This window comes from Sceloporus occidentalis, unplaced genomic scaffold, assembly GCF_023333645.1.
Source record: "Sceloporus occidentalis isolate IW3139 unplaced genomic scaffold, rSceOcc1.0.p SCAF_2, whole genome shotgun sequence".
In the NCBI taxonomy this organism is placed as follows: domain Eukaryota; kingdom Metazoa; phylum Chordata; class Lepidosauria; order Squamata; family Phrynosomatidae; genus Sceloporus; species Sceloporus occidentalis.
The window spans coordinates 223,783,709-223,801,771 of record NW_028316982.1 but is presented as its reverse complement, the minus strand read 5'-3'; positions in this window follow the sequence as shown (position 1 = coordinate 223,801,771).

Sequence of the window (18,063 nt, the reverse complement as noted above, 5' to 3'; positions counted from 1 at the left end):
TATAATGGTGGCACTTAGTCTGGACCCCCCCCCCTTCCCAAAATCCTAGCTACGTCCCTGCTCCAGCACAGTATTAACTTAGAAACATGGAAGAGCAGGTTGTCAATTTGGATATCATTTTGTTTTGTTTTATTATTGTTATTTGAAGATCCCATTTGTAAACAGTTAATTGTGTTCATATTTTAATACCTAATGGAAAGAGCTGGGGTAGACTATTGTTTAAAAAAATATCATTATCACTGTCCTCATCATTATCATTATTTATATCCCACCTTCTGCCCAAAACTGAGACTAAAAGGGGCTTTCAAGTCCTAAAGGGATGAGTCTTCTCTCTCACACCATAAGCCAGCTCAGCAGGTGGCAAATAAATTAAAGCCGAATCAAATTGTTTCTTAGTGTTCCCTCAACACTCAAGTAGGTTATGAACATCTCCTGACTTATTTCAGTGGTTAGGTTTGAAAACACTAAACTGTACAATTGAATCACATGAATACTTTTTATGATGTGACAAAAGATCAAACGTACATGAATGTAAAGAAGTCATTTCACACTTAATGGAAATATATCCAGACTTTCTTTCCATGATTTCTTTTCAATATGTTTAATAGATTATGAATTTCCAAGACAATTTAGACATTCTGTAAAGTACAGTTGCCAGTGTGGTGTAGTGGTTTGAACACTGGATTATAACTCTGGAGAACAGAGCTCCATGCTCTGCCTGGCCATGGAAACTCACTGGATAACCTTGGCCAAGTCACATGCTCTCAGCCTCAGGGGAAAGCAATAATAGGGTCATTTTAGGATTGCCATAAGTCAGAAATGACTTGAAGGCACATATAACAACAACAATAATTACCACATATTTGCTTATTGTCTGCTAGATTACAATTTGTGACTTTATTAATACCCACAACAAAATATTCAGTAAACGTCAGTTCCCAGTGAAAAAAACAGAAGGCTTTCTATTTGTGAGTGTGTGATCAAATCCATGCACACATTCTCTACTCAAATTAAGATGCCTAGCATGGCCCTTGCCGCATTATTGAGAGCAGAGGTTTTTGTTTGATTGAAGCAGGGTAGAATTATGAAGTGTGTGCAAGATGCATCATTAATGATGGAAGATAAACAGAAAAAAGGCAATAGATACTTGGTTATACACACACACACACACACACACACACACCATAAACTGACATCTGTCAGAAGAAAATATATAAATTAAAAATGGACAGAAAGATCTGCAATTTGGAAGTCAAATTGATTTTATTCATAATCATTCATCATTTATTTATTGAGAGATGTTTGAAACAAAATTCTGCTTGGTACATTATTCTCATCCAACTGTACAAGAAAGGTGAGGTGAGCTGATATTAATCTTCCAGCTGAGAGGAATCTTATTACATGTCCAACTGTGAAAGCTTCTTTTGCAGACAACAGCAAAAAGCTTCAGTCCAAAGTACTTCAAGGGTTTTTATTTTCTTTAACAGAGGCTGATTTGAGAGGATGAGCATCTATATTTCTTTCACAGCACAACCTAAAGTATGATGTAGTGGACAGTTTAGAGCCAAATACTTCCTCTTTCATGAAACTCTTTGTAACATTCACACTAGGAGGAGGGAGATTATGATGTCTTGTAGAGGGGGCAAATCTATTTCACAAAGCCAAAAACGGTATACAAACAAAATAAATGAATCAGTACTCTGTGCCTGGGATAAGTAGTCATAGAATCATAGAGACCACAAGGGCCATCCAGTCCAACCCTTTACCATGCAGGAACTCTCAATCAAAGCATCCCCGACAGATGGCCATCCAGCCCCTGCTTAATCACCTCCAAGAAAGGAGACTCCACTACACTCCGAGGGAGTGTGTTCCACTGTCGAACAGACCTTACGGTCAGGAAGCTCTTCCTAATGTTGAGGTGGAATCTCTTTTCCTGGAGTTTGCATCCATTGTTCTGGGTCCTGTTCTCTGGAGCAGCAGAAAACAAGCTTGCTCCCTCCTCAATATGACATCCCTTCAAATATTTAAACAGAGCTATAATATCACCTCTTAGCCTTCTCTTCTCCAGGCTAAACATCCCCAGCTTTCTAAGTCATTCCTCATAGGACATGGTTTCCAGTCCCTTCACCATTTTAGTCGCCCTCCTTTGGATATGCTCCAGTTTCTCAATGTCCTTTTTGAATTGTGGGGCCCAGAACTGGACACAATATTCCAGGTGGGGCCTTTTTGGTCTACTTGGACTCCTAGATACCTTTCACATGTAGTCTCATTCAGCCAGCTGTCCCCCATCCTATATCTGTGCATTTCATTTATCCACCCTAAGAGTAGTACCATTACATTTCTCTGTGTTGAATTTCATTTTTTTAGCTTTGGCCCAGATATCTAATCTATTCAGGTCATTTTGAATTTTGATCCTATCGTCTGGAGTATTTGCTACTCATCCTAATTTGGTGTCACTTGCAAATTTGATAAGTATGCCCCAATTCTGTCATCCAACTCATTGATAAAGATGCTGAATAGCACTGGGCCAAGACAGATCCTTGTGGGACCCCACTGGTCACTTCTCTCCAGGATAAAAAGAAGCCACTGTTGAGAACCCTTTGGGTTCGGCCAGTCAACCAATTACAAATCCATGTAACAGTTATGTTGTCTAGACCACATTTCACTAGTTTGTTTGGAAGAATGTCATGGGAAATTTTGTCAAAGGCCTTACTGAAATCAAGATATACTATATTCACAGCATTCCCTTCATCTACCAAGCTGGTAATTTTATCAAAAAAAGAGATCAGATTCATCTGGCATGATTTCTTTCTATGAAACCCATGTTGACTTTTTGTGATTATAGAATTGCCTTCTAGATGTTCACAGACTCTCTGTTTAATGATTGCTCTAGAATCTTTCCTGGTATCGATGTCAGACTAACTGGACGATAACTGTTGGGATCCTCTTTTTTCCCTTTTTGAAGATGGGGACAACGTTTGCTCTCCTCCAGACTGCTGGAACTACTCCTGTTCTCCAGGAGTTCTCAAAGATTATTGCCAATGGCTCCAATATTACATTAGCCAGCTCTTTTAATACTCTTTGATGTAGTTTGTCAGATCCTGTAAATTTATATTCATTTAGATTAACCAGGTGTTCCTGTATTGTCTCTTTACTTATTCTGTGCTGAAATTCCCCTTTTCTGTCCTCTGCTCCATTATCCTCAGGTTGAGTACCCTTTGCCTTTTCTGAGAAGACTGAGGCAAAGAAGGTGTTGAGTAATTCTGTCTTCTGTTAGCATTTTGTCATCTTCTCCACGTAGTGGCCCTACCATTTTCTTTTTCTTCGTTTTGCTGTGGACATATCCAAAAAAGCCCTTTTTATTGTTCTTAACCTCTCTAGCAAGCCTGATTTTGTTCTGCACTTTAGCTTTTCTGACTTTACCCCTACACATGCCTGCTATTTCTTTGAATTCCTCTTTGATGATTTCTTCATTTTTCCTTGTCCCGTTTAAAGGCTAGCTCAGTTGAAAGTTCCTTAGTCATCCATCCTGGTTTCTTGAGACACCTCCCGTTTTTTCTTTCTCGCTGGAACTGTTTGAAATTGTGCCTTCAGTATCACCCTTTTGAGAAACTCCCATCTGTCTTGAACTCCCTTCTCTTTTAGTATTCCTGACCATGAGATCACCCTCAATACTTCCCTAAGTTTACTGAAATCCACTCTCCTAAAGTCTAGAATGCGTGTCTGACTATGCCTGGCTTCTCCTTTCCACTGAATTACAAACTCCAGGAGAACATGGTCACTCTCACCTAAGGATCCCACCACTTGCACCCCATTAACCAAGTCATCCTTGTTGGTTAGGATCAGATCCAAAATAGCTGACCCCCTTGTTGCCTCTTCCATCTTTTGGACAATGAAATTGTCTTCAAGGCAAGTGAGGAATTTGCTAGACCTTGAGGATTTTGCTGAGTTTGAATTCCAGCAAATATCAGGGTAGTTGAAGTCACCCATCACTACTACATCTCTCCTTTTTGAGTGTCTTTTTGTTCCAGGCCCAGTTCACAGAAATGAAACAAACTGAAGCTTCACCACTATTGCTAAGCAGAATTCTGGTATAGGAACTCCAATGAGGGCCACACCAGAGGTCACAGGAATAAAAATATCATCATCATCATCATCATCATCATCATCATCATCATCATCATCATCATCATAGTTTATTTTATAGCGATGTAAATGTAAACAGCGCTGTACATACAAGTGATCAAATCAATAAAAATAAAACCTGCAAATGGTGTACAATCTACAAAATATGTATAAAACAATAAGTAATAAAACAAAATATACTTCCTATCACACTAAGGTCCACTATACCTAGAGCAGAAAAAAAGAACTTAGTGTAATTCTATCTTTTGTGAAAATAGCTGGTAAGTCAGGACTGTGGTATTACAAGGGACTGTCCCTCCATTTCTGATTTTGGGACTGAGATTTCAGGCCCCAAACCAGAAATGGAGGGACAGTCCCTTGTAATACCACAGGGGACAATGCCTTGGTGAAATAAAGAAAAGAAGTGTTGTGAGGAGCAAAAAAAAAAATAAAATAAAAAAAAAATTAATGCAGAAACCTAAACAAAAATGTAAGTCTGACAAATGAGGAAAGTGTACATACACAGACACCTTTGTGGTATGATAAATTGAAACAAAAAACAGAATTTAATGACCATGTAATAAGACAATCACTGTTAAGCATTTGGAAAAAATATAGAAAGAAATTCTACCTACAAATACCAGAATGGACATCACCACATGAAGCATTCTTAAAGAGGTAAAAGTTTGTAGAAACTGGATGGCTGAAATATAAAGATATTTTTAAATGGGAATATGATACATCAGTATTGAAAATCCATAAAATTAAAAGTAGAAGGAATAAATTGTCAGTTCTTTTCCTATCGACGACTTATGGAAAGCTTTAAAATGGATATTAAGCTAAATGGAAGTACAAAGGAAAAAAACAGGGGGAATGTGGGATCCGCTGTTAGGATACTCTAGAAAAAGATGGCCTCAATCTGACTAGAGAATAAGGCCATTAATATGCGGATTAGAATAAATGATATAAAGAGTTTCTTATAAGGGGAAAAATAGAATGTATAAATGTACATAGACCAGAAATAAGAAATGAATATGTAGACAGAACGGAAAGGTGGGGTAAGGAACAAAATATAAGATGAAAGCTGGAAGAAAGAAATCTGTGTAATTTGAAAAAGAAAGAGGGTAGGAAGGGTAAGGAATGGTTAAAGGAATAATGGAAAGAATAATGTGAATGTGATTGTATTTCATATAATTATGTCAATAAAGAATTTTTAAAAAATAAGAAAAAAGATACCTTTTAAGTTTTTTTTCTTAAAATTATTTTTAAAAATTTTCTTTATTAACATACTTATATAAAATAGTAGTTTTCAAAGAAGCAGCCATGTCAGTCCCTTGCAGCATAAACAAGAGAAAGAAGGGGGCAGATAGGGGAAAAAAAGGAAATCAGGCAGCCCCTTTAGGACTAATTAGGTTTTATTTTCATATGAGCTTCATATCCACAAAAGCAGAAAATAAAGACCAGTTAATAGAGCTGTCATGTCCCTTCTATCCTTCCTTCTATACCTTTCTAGGCAGACTTAGGGACCAAACAGACCACCTCTTTGGAGCAGTCTGCCACCACCCCTTTCAGTGCTGGATCGGGGCTGTGGCAACTACATGCCGTGGCCCCAAACCAGCCTTTTCCCGGTGTTAAAAGAAACAACAAAATGCCACTCCTTTTGTGCTGGAGAAAAGGCACCTTTGCCACTGCCGTGGCACTTTCCAGTGCTTTTCTGGCATGTGTCATCTGGATGCAGCACCAATGGGGTACTGTGACACCATCTGCCGTACAGTTGGGTGCATGGCATGATGCTAGCATCAAGTCATTGTTGCGGTGTGAGCACGAGGATGCCATGCTCCCACTCTACCCCGAGGCTGGCGTATAATGCTGATCTATTCTGCCCCTTAGTATTCCTCTTTATGGCTGGAGAAGATGAGCCAGGTCCTGAGATCCAGCAACCATATCTTTTAAAAAGGTAATATATTGTTTGACCCACACCATGTGCCAGCAAACCTAGATGTGCCATTGTATACTGTATATACTTGACAGATTGCTACCACCCATCCTAGATTATTGGGGAAAGTACACAAGAAGGGATTGAAGAAAATGTATGTAAAACCTGCTGGTTCAGGCACAAGACCCATCTAGCTTTGTATCCTATTCTAGTTTTGTGACGTTTTGATTTTGTTATGTTCCTCTAAATGCAATTTCATCCTGGACCTGTTTTGTGTCTGTTTGTGAGATTTTGTGGGTGTTTAAGCCCTACATGGAAATTCATCTCATTCTAAACAGATTTTCCTAGTATTCTTGTTGATGTATGTGCTTTAATCCAATTCACACATTTTCCGCTTTAACTTATGTGGGTCTATGCATTTTTATTGAGTACATTTTGCCGTTTACATTTTAAAATGTAATCATTTGGGGGCCATTGTTTTATTTCTTAAGAACACTTCTTAAGCCTTGTAAATGTATTAATTCTTCTTGCAATGAGTCTTGAGGGATGCAAAGTCAGTTTTTTGTTGAGAGTGTCAGATTCAACAAAATTCCTTTTCATTTTCAATATCATCTTGTTATGTCAGTGGTAGGGAAGGATTTGTAGTAATTATCCATTCTTAGGTTGAAAAATGGATTTCATGATAATCAGGAAACTCAACTGGAAAGAATAAACCAGTGAGAATTTTGCACAGTTTTCTCCTGGAACTGGATGCTTCAAAATGTTGCAGAGAAATCATTCTGCAAAGAAAAAAAGGGGGTGTACCCCCCACCCTACCCCACCTGTTTTTTGGGCAGAAAATGGATTTCCTTCACAGAGAACACTTACCTGCAGAGAAAAAACAGAGTGTACAAGAAACTTGTTTTCTGTGCAGGAAGCGAGGTTTTTATTCCAAAGAATCCTCATCTATATTTTTCTGCATAATAATTCTGCTCTTAATGTTTCAGGATATTAAAATATGTTGAGGGGTACTGCAAAGAATTATCTGTTCTTGCATATGTGGACAAAATAGATAAGAAGATACAGCCACATTCAGAGGGGCAGTCAATGTGCTTAGGGGTTTGATTTTTACTTTAAACAAGTTATGCAATTTGTGAACCCATCAATCAAATAGATTCAGTCACCTTGTTTAGATCCTTTAAAGTGTGAGTTAAAAGCTAGTGCCTTCACTACCTCAGGAGCACCCACTACTTGCTTTGTTCCCACAGTGGGCCAGATGGCTCCAGGTAGGTCTTGAAATCCTCCCAGCATTATGTTTGTTATTGTTGTTAACTGCCTTTGAGTCAATCCTGACTCATGCAGATCCTGTGGATGAGATATCTTCAAGCCCCCCTATCCCCCACTGTTCTGCTTAGGTCCCATGACCTACCTGATTGAGTCTATCCATCCAGCATGTGGTTTTCCTCTCTTCTACTATCTACCCTTCCTAACATTATTCTCTTTTCTAATGAGTCATGCCTTCTCATTATGTGGCCAAAATAACAACAGTTCAATTTTGTCATCTTGGTCTCCAGAGTCCTTGTCCAACACCCAAAACCACACATGCTGACTTTCTAGTCAGGAACTAACCAAATGTCTAATGAAAGTCTATCAACAGGTGCTACACTTGCTTTCTTGAACAATACATTCACCTGACATCTCACGCTCTGGATGTAATAAAAGTACTTCTGCTCTGCAGGAATTAAAGGTTTCTGTTTTGTCATAATTAGATGAAAGTCTGAGTCTCTGAGAAAACCATTATCAATAAAGCAGAGCTGTTTTTTAGATTGTTCAAATTGCTTCAATTCACTGGATATGTTGTCTGTTGACCATCACCTGTTGTTAGTATCTAGGAAATTATTGATTGGAGCTTTTAACTTTGTTGTGCACACAGCTAGCCATGAAGAAAGAACAGTAAGTTCTTGAGAAAGCAATATTTTACCTTGATCTACTCTAGCTTTCAAAAGCAAATGCCAGTTTAATACCATGCAAAGATTTTAATTTTACTTGCATACAAATGTCTTTAGCAGGTTGTAATACTTTACAAAGTGTATACCATCTTCATGCTTTATTGCAGTACACTCCTCTGCCAACCACTCTTACTATCAAGAAATTCTTCCTGCTTATTGCTTATTCTATGCATCTCACCTTTAAAACATAGTTGTATCAACAAAATAAGTATCACATGCAGCAATCAAAACTGGTACAAATCAAATCAAATCATTATGTTTCGACACACTAGGTACTCTAGTGTATCCATGGATGTGGACAGCTTCATTAAATATTCTAGTTTTCTTTGATTTCTAACTGCAGAGGCACCAGTATGTCTAGTGTGAATATAAGATTTGCTTAGTGCAGGAACAAAAGGAGTTCTCAGTGGCATCTTTACCCATATACTTTAGACCAATTTTAATATAAAATTCTGTAGCTCTGAGTCTTTTGAAAGTGATATCAGTGATATTATTCCCCTCATATTTGCACTACTGCCCAGGCTGCTTCTGTGACAAGAGGTATAGATTACAATAAAAGCCACCGTTCTGTCATGCCCAGCCTGGAGGATGGCTTGGAGGACTCAGAGGATGAGCTAGAGCCCCTGGGACCTGAACCTGTAATGGAGGAGCCAGAGCCCCTGGGGCTTGAACCTGTAACGGAGGACCCAGAGGCTGGCCCTAGTTCTGCTGGAGCAGAGTCTATGGCCCCTCCAGAGATTCAGCAGTCAAGTTTGCCTGGTGCTGAGGCTGTGGACACGGAGGAGGATCTGGGCAGTGTGCCTACCTTCAATGAGCGTCGAGCAGAAAGAGAGGGCCGTCGAAGATCTCGGAGGCTTTATCAGAAGCGTCTTCGTAATCAGACACAGCTGAAGGCCGGCTCCTTGCCTTCTTAAGCACCTAGAGCATGTGTGGTTCTTTGCCAGTGGATATCTGACTCTTTTAGAGGAAAGACTCTGTCTCTGGCTCCTTTGGCTTCTTGTCTTGACTACCCGGAAACCTTGACCTTGGACTGCTTTATCGACCTGCCTATCTGTTGCCCTGAACCTCGGACCGTCTGACAATTCTCTTGGTAATCCCTTTTGGTAGAACTACTGTGAATCTCCAGGACTGTGTAGCTTACACTGACTTTGCTGTGCTGGGAGGGGGTTTGTTTGTTTGGGAACTAGCTGCCTTATCAGCCCTTTGGCTGCTTTCCCGGACACGTTCAAGTAATTAGGGGTGAAATCCTAAAACATTTTCCAGGAATAAATCTCATTAAATTCAGTGGGACTTTGCCCTATTTAGGTATTAATAAATAAATAAATAAATAAAATTTTTATTTATATACCGCCCTTCCATCGGATCAGGGTGGTTTACAACAGTTAAAATACAACAATACAATAATAAACATTAAAATATACAAAAATACATAAAGCATAAAAACAAAACAGAGCAAAAAGGCCCCCCAGGTTAGCCAATCCCATTGCCAGTGCGGCGGGGGGCCTATGGGACGTTATTCAGGGAATGCTGACTCAAACAGGTGGGTCTTCAAATCCCGTCTGAATTGGGCCAGGGAGGTAGCTGAGCGGAGCTCTATGGGCAGCGTGTTCCAAAGGGCCGGGGCAGCGATGGAGAAAGTCCTCCGAGAAGTGGAGACTAGCCTCGCCCCGGGAACCCTAAGTAGTTGCTGCCCAGATGTTCTGAGGGTGCGGGGCGGAATGTATGGGGAGAGGCGGTCCATTGACATGGCTATGCTGTAATATGTGGATCTACAAAAGAATATAGCTAACAGTGCAATCCTGTGTATTTCTAATTCAAAAGCAAGGTGCATTTTCAACATGAGATAGAATTTCAGTCTAGCAGATCCAACAATCCTATCTACTCAGGAATAAAAGCCACTACAATGATTGGGGATTGGTCTCAGATGTATGTAGGAGTGCAACCAAAGGTTTTATATCCTCCGGACTTGGAATAACCTAAATGCAACCTGAGACATCCTTCATATGAAATAATTTTCATTACCCTGCAGTTAGCAAATATGCCCCCCCCCCACACACACACATTTCTCACAAACAATCAGGAGAAAATCCAAGCATTCTATTTAGTCCACAAGGCAACCAACAAATCTTTTGTGCCGGGAATCAGATAGATAGCTGGTCTGTACATTCATGCACTGTCAGAAATGGTGAAAACAGGTACTATCTGTACCTTACTATTTGTTGACTGGCACAAGGTTGTTGGAAAAGCTACAGCCTTGGATGTGCTATCCATTCTCTCGTGAACAGTAGAAGCAACATTGCCTGGATGAGCTGCAAAGTGGGGAATATAGACGTCATCCAGCTAGGGATCTAAACCCTGACTTGATTTGTATGTGTTTTTTTTTAAGTATTCATTAATTCACTTGTTTATGTCCCATTTTTCTCATGGCATGAGATCCAATACAGATAGTAAGAAAGACAGAAAGACAGTCAGTCTCTAATTTACATTTCTCTGTTGTTCTCTTATGCCATTGAGTCTTAATGTGTTAATTCTAGATCTTTTAGCAACAATTCTCAGGTCATCTAAACAGCTTCTGACTCTAAGGAATACTATGGTTGAATCCTGTTGATCAGTTATGCCTATTTAAGATAATTAGCTGAAACACTTATTATTACAATTAAAACAAAATGACAAATAGTTTATTCAGGCAGTATCACATTGAGTTTTATATGTGTCGTACAGATTTCTAATTATAAACCACCTACAACTGTATAAAATATAATCATCTATGAAATGCAAATAACCTACACTTGTCAATCAAACAAATGAAACAATTAACAATCTCATTTTGTATTTTAATGTGTGGCCTTTCAAATAACTAATGCAATTAAACTGCTGAAATTTTTTTCACCTACTCTGATCAGTTATGTTCTATAACCACATTTAAAAAAATCAAAAATGGAAATTTAATTGTATGGTAAAGAGTAGATGAGATATGCAGGAGCTCCAGACAAGCAAATCAACTCCTCACAATTCACTCTTTTGAGAGGAGCCAGCACTCTAATTGACCCCATTGCTGTCCATCTTGAACTGATTACATTGACTCCACAACATACATGCAAGGCATATGAATCATAGAGACATAGAGTTGGAAGAGACCACACTGGCCATCCAGTCTAACCCTCTACATTGCAGGAATAGACAATGACAGCACTCACAACAGATGGCCATCCAGATTCTCTTTAAAAACCACCATGAAGGAGATCCCACCACACCCTGAAGGAGAGTATTTCACTGTCATACAGCTCTTAGTGTCAGAAAGGTCTTCCTAATGTTTGGGTGAAATCTCTTTTCCTATAGCTTGACTCCATTACTCCATATTCTAATCTGTGGAGCAGCAGAAAAGAAGCTTGCTCCATCCTCAATGTGACATCCATTCAAATATTTAAAATATTTTAATTAACCTTCTCTTCTCCAAGCTAAACATAGGCAGCTCCCTAAGCCACTCCTTACTGTTATGCAGCTGATCTGAGTCTTGATGATTTACCCATTTTGCAGAATATGGTTGTCTTTCTCTTGCTTTGCTAGCAAGTATACACTCAGGGAGGCAGTATTCAACCAGTCTCAAAATGTAGTGAAATATGGGAATATAGTAATGGTCCACAGTTCAGTCTACTTATACTGTAGCCCTGTCCAGGTGTTTGTCCTGAACAAGGTAAGCTAAACATATGAGTTGTGTGGAACTGCGAACACTAGGCCCCTATGTCCCAGTGTTGCTTATACAGTTCCCTCAGTTCAGACATTGCTTTGTTGAGTGGTAGCGTCTGGAAAAGTTCTGCTTACACTTGCTTGAACACAAGTAGTGTGTCTCTTTTAAGAAACAAATCCTGATATAATAATAATAATAATAATAATAATAATAATAACTATTATTATTATTATGCTTTATTTAGACTGTGAAAATGCTGAAAAGGCGCTGTAAATTTACACAGTGCTGTACATACAATCAATTAAAATAGATAAAGTAAACCTGCTCATGGTGTACATTCTATGAAAATAATTAAACATAATACATCTTAATACACCTTAACATTCAAACAATACGATATAGCAGACAAAAAATTAAAATAACATTGGATAACAATCATATAATGTCTGGGAATGCTTCCCTGAACATTATTGTCTTTAACTCAGTTTTGAAGCTAGTTAAAGAGGTGATGGGCTGTGCATAAGGGGGAAGAAGGTTGCAGGAGTGAAGGGTAGCAAGTAAAAAGGGGCAGATCCAGGATGGAGTAGTAAAAATCCTTGGCTAGGACAGCAGTCCTTGGCTACCAGAATGGAAAGTACGCGTGGGAAGGTAAGGAGAAAGAAGCTCTGATAAATAAGGAGGGACCAGCCCATGCAAGGCTTTAAAAATCATCAAGAGAAGTTTGTAACGAATACGGAAAGGGAGAGGGAGCCAATTAAGGGATGGCAGTAAAGGAGAAATGTGCTAGCAAGCCTTAGAGGAAGAACAGAAAGAATGTTTTTTAGTTTGGGACAGAAGCTTATGAAGAGCAGGTGGAGCCTTCTTAGAGTCCTCCTTAGAGATCAAGATAATCCAGATCCAATTCAGGTAAGCTTTATTTTCTTTTAATTTATATGTTGCTCTTTGTTCCAAAAGATGGTAATATATGTCTGTTAGTTACAAATGGACCAAAAGGAGTGGCTTCCAGCCACTTCAGGGTGTGGTGTGCAGATAACACACACCCACGAAGCAGCCAGAAGTCATTCTCAGGCCACCTAAGGCAGCCCAAAGCAGTCAGCAAAAGGAGTGGCAAAAACGCTCCTTCTGGCGGCACATTCGGGACTGCAGGGACAGCCCACTTTGAGAGCAGGCCATCCAGTCATTGCAGTCCCAGGCTGATCAGGGTCTCATTATCCTTTATCTGCTTCACTTCTATGACATCTATCTATAGAACCCTTCATCATATTTAAAAATCTTTTGTATGACCAGAAACTCCACTTTCTCAAGACCAGGGCCAGGGCACAGTAGGACCATAATCATCATGGATGCTATTCAGCTTGTCCTGGGAAAGCTTATGTCTTCTTTCATTCTGGAAGTGTGAGACAATGCTATAAACACTCAAGAACCAACTTAGACATTATATACGTATCAGAAAAAAACAAAACTCTGACAAATGACACAGTTCAATCAATAGTTTACTTCTTATTTATTTACTTGTTGAATTTATATTCTGCTTTAATAATAATAATAATAATAATAATAATAATAATAATAATAATAATATATTCTGCTTTCTTTCAGTGAGTTCAATATTCCTCCAATGCTTGGTTCCTCAACAACCTCCCTTTATCTTCAAACCCTGTGAGGTGAGTAAGGTTGAGAAAAAGTGGTTGGTTCGAGTTCTGCCACAGTATTTCATGACTCATAAGTAGAGCCTACAACATCCATGCCTCTCTCCAGCACTATACACACTACACCACACAAGTAAGGTCATATGCACTAGCATGTTACCATTTTAAAATGGTCTGGACTTTAATTAAGAATCAGTAAACATAAAATCAAATTTAATTCTTGTCTAATGTAGCCCTCTTTATCTGCAGCATTGGTACCATAAAATAACCATCTTTTAAAAAAATAATGTGCATTTTGACAGTATTGTCACAAGAATATCTAACTTAACTTTCCAGGTGTTTTAATAATTTCCAAAATTAATTTTTCCTCCTACAGGACTTATATTTAGGCAACAGAACAATCAAGGTATTAGAACAGTAACCCAGTCATCTTCTAGGCAATGTGCAGAGCTGTGGGGTATGCAGTGATGCATTAGCTCTTCCATCATAGAACTATACCAAGAAGCTCTTATCATTATTATTATTTGCTTTCTAAAATGCAAGGGAATAGGATGAAGAAATAATTAACCACTTCCTTAAACAGTAGATCCAAATCCTTACAAATATTTTCTTCACACAAACATCTTCCTTTCAGTATTATGAATAATGCAAAATACATCTTGTAGCATAATCCTTATTACATTTCTTAGGCCCTCAGATGTATACGTGCACCAGCTACAGTATGTTGAGAGCTGGGATATTTCATTAGTTATCAGAAAATGAATAAGCTGGTAACCATACTGAGGCAAGAAATGTGAGAAACTACTCTTAAATCCACACATTGCTAAATTCCTATGGAACTCTACAACCACAGGCATTCTCCTGATTGCTACTAGAATTCCCTCTGATTACTTTCAACCCCAATTTGAAGACTACAGAAAGCTATCCCTTCTCCTCAACCTTGCTATTCCCAAGCAGCCTGTTTTCTTTGGGGGTTTTCCCCACTTTTTTCCATTTTCTTTCTCTTCTCTTTCCTCCTCCTCCTTCTTCACTAAATCACATTTCCATAACTTCAGAATTATGTTACACATAAAAATTAAAATATTTTTTTAAAGGATGCTGGATAGGAAATAGGGCAAGAAGGAGGAGTTAAGGTGGTATGCAGAAAAGAGAACACGGCACTGTTGATAGTACAAAAACAAAAAACAAAAAACACCCCTTGTCACACCCTTGAAGAGTTGCTGTTGTTGATGTTGTTGTTGTTGTTGTGTGTCTCCAAGTCATTTTTGGCTTATGGCATCCCTAAGGTAAACCTATCATAGGGTTTTCTAAGCAGGTTTCTTCAGATGGGGTTTGCCATTTCCATCTCTTGAGCCTCACAGAGTGTGACTTGCCCAAGGTCAGTCAGTTTCTTTTCATGCTTCAGCAGGAAAATGAACCCTCATCCCCATAGTCCAACACCGAAACCACACTGGGACCACTTATGGCACAAAAAGCCCCAGTCATGCTGTTGAAGAGATGGGAGATAATAAATGCCCCAAAAACATTGTTTCTATTCTCTTTAAATAATATGGTTGTGGCAAGACCAAGGTGAGACTGATGCTTCTGTGGTAAAGTCCTACAACTGGAATACTAACTATAGCTATTGACAGCATTCCATGGCTTGACTTTCAAGTCAAAGATGTCAAAATAGCCTATTTTTCAAATTATCTTGCAATCAAGCAACTTTAATTTCGCCTTCGACTTCACATTAATTTTACCAGTTTGTTAAAATTAGTGCAGTGTTGAAATTTTCTTCGATGCCAGTGACCATTCTCATCAATTTGATCAAAAATAAATTCCTTTCAGAATGAATTTCAGAGAACATTTCAGAAAAATTCTCACGCTTGAGGTTCTCATTTTTACCTTTCTTAACAGGCAGCCAAGAAGTGTGTAAAAATGTCCTATCTTTCATTGTATGATCATCCATGGGAAACTTCTCAGATCCTCACACGTAAGTTAGAACCCAGGTGAAGATGTTTGAAGGACATTCCTCTCTTTTTCAAATCAGTAAGTGTGAGCAGCCAGTGAAGCTGCATAGTGATAAATAGTTACCTAATAGAAATTAAAAATAATTGCTGCACCCTTGGACACCTTGGTGTATTACAATAAGCTCAAGAATATCATAGGCATTTATCAGACAGGGTCTTTGCAGCTCAGATCCGGGGCATCTGCGGATCGGGCGATTCGCATTCACGTGATAACGAGAATGTATTTTCATACCTGGTTGCTTTTCTGTTGCCCTTCCGAACTGACAGGGAATCGAATCGAAGGAAGTCACATGATGCGGATTCAGGCAAAGCGGAGTGAGTGCAAATTGTATTTCCACACTGGTACATACCATGGGGGATTCAACTATTCGAATTGGGACCCTTGCGCATGCCCAGTGGGGCTCTGAATGCATCCTGAACCTTTGCACTTCCGGGGTTAAGAAGAGAGCCTGGCTCCACTTTCACAGGAATGACAGCTTCCCTTTTATTCCTCCCTTCTATTTCCCCTCCACTTTCATGGGAATGACAGCTTCCCCTTTCTTCTCCCTTCTATTTCCCCTCCACTTTCAAGGGAATGACAGCTATTTCCCCTCCACTTTGACGGGAATGACAGCTTCCCCTTTATTCCTCCCTTCTATTTTCCCATCCCTGACAGCCAAATTCAAAGGGTCCTCCGTGTCAGAGCCCCCATCCATTTCATCCACATCTACATCCATCCTCTTGTCATTCTCCTCATCTCTTTCAGCTATATATATCTACATCTATCCTCTTGTCATTCTCCTCATCTATTCCATCTACATCTCTCCTTCCCTTTGTAGCAGTTGCCTTCTCTTAGGTTGCATCCACACTGGGGAGATAATCCAGTTTAACTCCAGTTTAACTGTCCAGGCTAAGTGCTATGGAATTCTGGGAGTTCCATCTCTCCCTCCAGCCTCATGTTTCATTTCCTTCACATCTATAATCTCTGCATCTGCATCTGCATTAGGAAATAATCTATTTCAAAAACATTAATATACATCCTTACAGAGATCTTGTTGAACCTCTGAGATCAAATGCATATGAGGAAGCAGACTTTAGGAAAGCACATGCTGCCAACTTCTTTCTTTGAAATAATAATAATAATAATAATAATAGAATTCAAAGACATATTTTGGAGCACCTAGATGCATCTGAGGAAGTGCTGCAAGAGGCAGCAGTGGAGGGCGAGCAGGGTTTGATCCCTTACATGGGTGTAAAAAAAAAAAAAAAACCCACTGGGCAAGTCACACTGTCTCAGCCTCAGAGGATGGCAAAATCAAACCCTCTCTGACTAGGGTTGCCATAAGTCTGGAAATGTCTTGAGGGCAGACTAGAGTATATGTGTGTGTGTATATCTCTGTGTGTGTGTGTGTGTGTATGTGTGTGTGTGAGAGAGAGAGGCAGGGAGGGAGGGAGGGAGGGAAGGAAGGAAGGAAGGAAGGAAGGAAGGAAGGAAGGAAGGAAGGAAGGAAGGAGGGAGCACTGGCTGGCCAGACCCCTCTGCAGAAAGTGCAGCAGGGAAGGAGAGGGAAGGAGAGAGAGAGCTCCAATGGAGTGATGAATGCTCCCAAGCCCCGGTTGCCCTGAAAGCGAAAAGGGCCACTGGAAGCAAATGGGGCAAATTGCAGCAGGGCATCATGGGAGATTTGCAACCCGGGGGTCTTGCGATGGTGTTCAGAAGCACAATCAAATTGGAATTCCACACCAGACCAATTTGCAGTGAGTTCGAACCGAGCCCCAATGCGAATCACGTCAATCCACTTATTTAGTGCACTCGCGAAAACTCGTCAAAATGAGGAGCCAGTTTGGATTCAGTTCGGAAGTCCCGCGGAAGGGGCTCACATTTAAAGCAACCAGGTATGAAAATACATTCTCATTATCACATGAATGTGAATCGCCTGATCCGCAGACGCCCCAGATCTGAGCTGCAAAGACCCCATCTGATAAACGCCATAGAAAGGAATTCTGAAGGACCATAAGAATAAGATAGAAAAACAGAAACCTCTTTCCTGAGGTAATAACACTTATGGCAAACTGAATTACATATTTTGGTATTACCAGCCCCACTTCTTCCATGAGGTGGATATAACTCTTGTACTTCCTGTATAGTAAAGTATTCATTATGCTCATTTGTAGCAAAGACTACATTCATTTACAATAAACTATCCACAATGTGACATTGCTGAACCTGAAGGACACGTGAAGTTGAGCTAAAACTTTACAGTAGACACTTTGATGACAGATATTCTGTACTATTCTTTGTCTTATTTCTAAAGATTGGAGTGTAACTTATTAAAAAGGAAATATTCACGTACTGTATTTATATCCTGCTTTACTCCCACATGGGACTTAAAGTGGCCTACACTGTATTTTAGAACACTATAACTAAAACAGTGAGAAATACAAAAAAAATCAAGAAAACACTAATTTAAAACTGTTAAAAATATACTGAAACCTCTACACACTGAGAACCAGCACATCCTACCAGTTAAAAGCTGAAAGCTTGTTTAAATAAAGAGGGTTTTTCCTGCTGGCACAAAGAGAGGAAGGTGGGGGCTAGGAAAACCTCATATGGCAAGGGACTCTGTAGTGTTGGAGCAGCAGATGAGAGGACTCTGTTCTGTGTCCTCAGCACATCCACCTTTGGCAC